This window comes from Aedes albopictus, chromosome 3 (genome assembly GCF_035046485.1).
Source record: "Aedes albopictus strain Foshan chromosome 3, AalbF5, whole genome shotgun sequence".
NCBI classification, from domain to species: domain Eukaryota; kingdom Metazoa; phylum Arthropoda; class Insecta; order Diptera; family Culicidae; genus Aedes; species Aedes albopictus.
The window spans coordinates 102,521,254-102,526,304 of record NC_085138.1 but is presented as its reverse complement, the minus strand read 5'-3'; the positions used below and the strand labels follow the sequence as shown (position 1 = coordinate 102,526,304).

The following is a 5,051-nucleotide window of genomic DNA, read 5'->3' as shown; positions in this document are numbered from 1 at the left end:
AACATTTTCATGGCTAGGTTGGTGTAATGAAGAACTGTTTATTACATTCGCTTTGATAGTATTCTTCATTACACCAACAAAGCTTGCCATGAAAATGTTTGACACTTCACAGGTCATTTTGACAGACAGCACACATGCACGAAAAAGACGGATCATATATTATACTTTATCGATCGTGATGCCGCCCTTTTCATGCTCATGTTACATCTGTCAAAATGACCTGAAAACTGTCAGTCATTTTGAGGTTAAGATCGTTGGTGTAATAAAGAATGACAAGCATTGCCATCTGCAGGATAGGATGACCTGCAAAAAAAACTTAGTTCTAATGAAATGTGTTCATAAACGCTAAGAAACTGTATTGAAGTCCTTACGATGCTTAGAAAAACCTTGAAAAAAAATAAGAAAGTTGATCTCATCAAAATTCTATGGAAATGGCTTCATGATTTTTTCCCAGGATTTGATGACGGCATTTCTTAGACAAGCTATTGAGGTAGCGAATGTGATAAAGAGTAAGATAATTTTTGAAATTTAGAAAGAAATAATGTTGAAAACACGTGCAAATTAAATTTTCAAGCATGAAGTAAATAGTTGAAGAACTGGATTGTTTTTCAACACTTCATGATAATTTACATGAAACGTAAAAATGTGGAATGCAATATGCTGTATTGTGAAAACAATAGGACAGATCGGTGAACTACTAGATTTGTAGTAATGAGCTGAATTTTAGTATGGTGAGAAGGTCAATTCTCCGTTTCTGCAATTCTTCATTACACCAACAAAGCTAGCCATGAAAATGTTTGACACTTCTCAGGTCATTTTGACAGACCACACACATGCACGAAAAAGACGGAGCATATATTCTACTTTATCGATCTTGTTGTCGTCCTCTTCATGCTCATGATACATCTGTCAAAATGACCTGAGAATTGTCAGTCGTTTTGAGGTTAGGTTCATTGGTGCAATAAAGAATGAAATGTTGCAAAAAGCGTGGGTATTATGATTCCTTGCCTAATTTGATGCTGTTTGAGCAAAACTTTGGGCAACAGTGTTGTTGTTTTCTCAATTTCTTGCAACATAAACAACATAGTTATCCAAAGTTTTGCTCAAACAGCATCAAATTAGGCAAGGAATCATAATACCCACGCTTTTTGCACCATTTCATTGCAGAAACGGAATATTGACCTTCTCACCATACACAAATTCAGCTCATTACTTCAAATCTAGTACTACACCGAACGTGCCCCCTTCTTTATTACACCAACGAACCTAACCTCAAAATGACTGACAATTCTCATTTTGACAGATTTAACATGAGCATAAAAAGGATGGCAACATGATCGATAAAGTAGAATATATTTTCCGTCTTTTTCGTGCATGTGTGTGGTTTGTCAAAATGACCTGAGAATTGTCAAACATTTTCATGGCTAGCTTTGTTGGTGTAATGAAGAATTGGTTAAATTATCAAAACACATCTTTTTATTATAAAAACAAAGTGTATTTATAATTTCTGAAACAGTCTATAGAAGCTGGTCTTATTGATTTGCGAGTTTTGCCCCCCTGGTCCAATCGGCACTTATGGTTTAAGATCCCCCCTGCATGTAGTCCTCGATAGTATAGTGGTCAGTATCCCCGCCTGTCACGCGGGAGACCGGGGTTCAATTCCCCGTCGGGGAGGTCATATTTTTTGTTGCAAGATGATTGGCTGTTCTTGATTCTTGATTATTGAAAGTAAATTAAAACACAATGCACCCGAAAATTGTATCCGGCTTTTTTATTTGTATGCGAATCGCACTGAGCAATATTTTCCACCATTCACAGGTTCCCATCTTTGGAAACGTGAAACCATTCTCAACCTCCCAGCGAACACTGGGGTAGTGGGGATCGATTTGCATGAAATGAAACAACGTAGGGTGACAATGGGTATTATCGGCAGGTTTGTTCTCTTCGTCATGGGGGGTTTTTGTCAGCCAAATTGCCTGAAACTTGGCCATATAATTCAGCTTAGTTGGGAAGGATTTGAGGCCAATTCTGAGTTCAAAAGGTTTCAAAAAACCCCAAAAGACGAAGAGAACAAAACGGCCGAGAATAGGTAATTTCCCCTATTTCTCTTCAAATTCCCCAGTCCAAAAGCCGAGGGCCCCAAATGCTCCCCCACCTACCAAGTGTATGAAGGAAGCATGCGAGAAGCGGTTTCTATACGTTTTGAGTTCTGCTGCCTTGGTCATCTCCACCATTTCTTTCGATTGCATACAGCTCGATTCTCAGCAGAGAATTTCAAACGCTGCTGTTGGGTGCTGGTGCTCTAACCTCGTTACCCGCGATACGAGTTGAGCTGAGCAAGTGGCCGATTCGAAAGCTACCGATGGAGCAGAACAAATCCTAACATTCCACTCGACTCATTCCTCGTGGTGTTCCCTTTGCTGTTGCCAGCCGGCCTTTGCGTCCTTCAACCGTCGCGTCGCAAAGCAACACAACGAGCTCGCGCGAAGACTGTTCAACAGTGTGAGATCGTGAGTTAACAGCGGCGTCGCATAGTGGGATTATTTGTTAAGGGTAGCGGTCATACATCATTCCACACAATTCATTCTTCTAAGAATTATTCAATTTATAGGGTTTGAGAGCTAGTAATGGACCTCCTATCGATATTTATACACTTGCGGCTTTTAGCAATGTTAAATACCTCAATTATTTATTACACCAACGAACCTAACCTCAAAATGATTGACAATTTTGAGGTCATTTTGACAGATCACACACGTGCACGAAGAGACAAAACATATCGACTACTTTATCGACCTTGTTGTCGTCCTTTTCATGCTCATGTTACATCTACCAAAATGACCTGAGAATTGTCAGTCATTTTGAGGTTAGGATCGGAGGTGTAATAAAGATTAACGGTTGGTACCCACTGTGCGTCGTCAACGAAATATATGGGACTTGTTCTGTGTTCGTTACGGTTGCCTTCTCGCGTCGCAAACGCTTTATCTTTGTCTTGTCGTGAATTAAAATTTAAAATTGAATTGAAATTGAATATTTTAGATACCTAGATAGATCTACACTGCGACTAGGTCGTCGTGTGTACCTCTATAGACTCTGTCTAGACTCTAGAGTCTAGAGATTCGACTGGAATCTTATCTGATTTCTGACGCGGCGTGAAGGATGTTGATTCTACACCGTCGCCGTCGGTCGTCGTGTTGAGGTGCGGCGGGCTAGAGAAGCTCATAAATCTCCCCGGCCAGCGATGGCAAATAGAGTTCGGCCTTTGGGAAGAGAAGAAATAAACTAGAGGCGGGAATGCTTCAATCGCGAGGGATGAAACCGGTTGGGGCTCACTGATTCGATTTTGTTCCATTCGTTCTTCTGAAGGTGTGTAGATTAAAGGTGGGTCCCCGAGGGTGAAACATGAATGGAGTATTTATTTTTGCAAGCGATTGTATTACGGTATATGGGTAACACATAATCAACTGGTAAAATATTGATAGAAAATTGCTACGCCGAATACTTTATTCTAAAAGCAAATGTTTTTGTAACAAAGCAATCAGTAGCATCATTTTCCTATATTTGTTTTATATGCATCGGTGGTTCAGTGGTAGAATGCTCGCCTGCCACGCGGGCGGCCCGGGTTCGATTCCCGGCCGATGCAACTATATTTTACCATGCAGGATTTAAATAGTAGATAATGAAATTCTTTATTACACCAACGAACCTAAATTCAAAATGACTGACAAGTCTCAGGCCATTTTGACAGATGTAACATGAGCATGATAAGGACGGAAACAAGATCGATAAAGTAGAATATATGATCTGTCTTTTTTATGCATGTGTGTGGTCTGTCAAAATGACCTGAGAAATGTCAAACATTTTCATGTCTAGCTTTGTTGGTGTAATGAAGAATGCTGCAGATCTATTATTTTGGTGCACTACTGGTGCACATGCAATTAGTGTACACTACCGTATATCCCATATGGTCTAGTGGCTAGGATATCTGGCTTTCACCCAGAAGGCCCGGGTTCGATTCCCGGTATGGGAATGTTTTTTGAGTTGGACTTGAATATCTTGTTGAAGCAAACGGGGTATTCTTCATTACACCAACAAAGCTACACAGATCGAAAAGAGAGTGTAAAATTCTGTGACATATGACGCACATAATTGGAGCGTGGGATATGATATCACAGAAGTTTACATGACATATCATGAAAAGCCATAAAATGTCATGTAAACTTCCATTATATGTCATGTAATTCGCATGACTCTGAGTATTTACAAGACATATAACACAAATTTACATGATAATGTTGGCACTTAACAGGTCATTTTGACAGATCACGCACATGCACGAAAAAGACAGATAATAGATTCTACTTTATCGATCTTGTTGCCGTCCTTTTCAAGCTCATGTTACATCTGTCAAAATAACCTGAGATCTGTCAGTCATTTTGAGGTTAGGTTCGTTGGTGTAATAAAGAATAGAACAGGGTGTCATTGATCTCAGGGGTAATATATTATGGGCAGCAGCAGGGACAGTAGTCCAGGGGCTTGACGAACCCCCCTTTCTGCGAAACAGGTCTCAAGCAACACACATGGTTACAAAACAGTCACGGCAGCGTTGGTAACGGTTGCGCAAGTCACAGTGACTTTTGTGCAACCTTTACATACGCTGCCGTAACTGTTTTGCAACCATGTGTGTTGCAAGGCTTCCCGAGTAGGAACAAATAACTGACACATAACTGCAGCATACCAAAATCAGGTATCATGAGGTATTGGTCGGTTATCCAGGTATTGAAAATAACTTATTTTGGTATTTTCTATTTATTTATAAAATACCTCGACGAGTTATTGGTTTGGTGTTGAGGACTGCTTGAGGTATTATTCAATTATGGAAAAATCACTGTTGTATGGAAAAATTGCCGATTATTATTTAGGTATTGCCATACCTGATGTCATTATTCACGTGTTATGCACAGAATACACACCATTTATTATTTTAGGTATTTTACCTCTTATGCAGGGCTTTTGGATACCTCATTCAGGTTGTAGGTATTTGGTTTTCC

General features: G+C 39.8%; 3 non-coding genes across 3 annotated transcripts; all 3 read left to right on the top strand.

Moving 5' to 3' along the window:
* The first annotated feature begins 1,602 nt into the window (after positions 1-1,602).
* Positions 1,603-1,674, top strand: Trnad-guc (transfer RNA aspartic acid (anticodon GUC)). The gene has a single exon. It is a non-coding gene; the product is annotated as a tRNA-Asp (tRNA).
* A 1,898-nt stretch (positions 1,675-3,572) lies between these two features.
* Trnag-gcc (transfer RNA glycine (anticodon GCC)) lies at positions 3,573-3,643 on the top strand. The gene has a single exon. It is a non-coding gene; the product is annotated as a tRNA-Gly (tRNA).
* A 315-nt stretch (positions 3,644-3,958) lies between these two features.
* Positions 3,959-4,030, top strand: Trnae-uuc (transfer RNA glutamic acid (anticodon UUC)). Its single transcript has one exon. It is a non-coding gene; the product is annotated as a tRNA-Glu (tRNA).
* Positions 4,031-5,051: the final 1,021 nt, after the last annotated feature.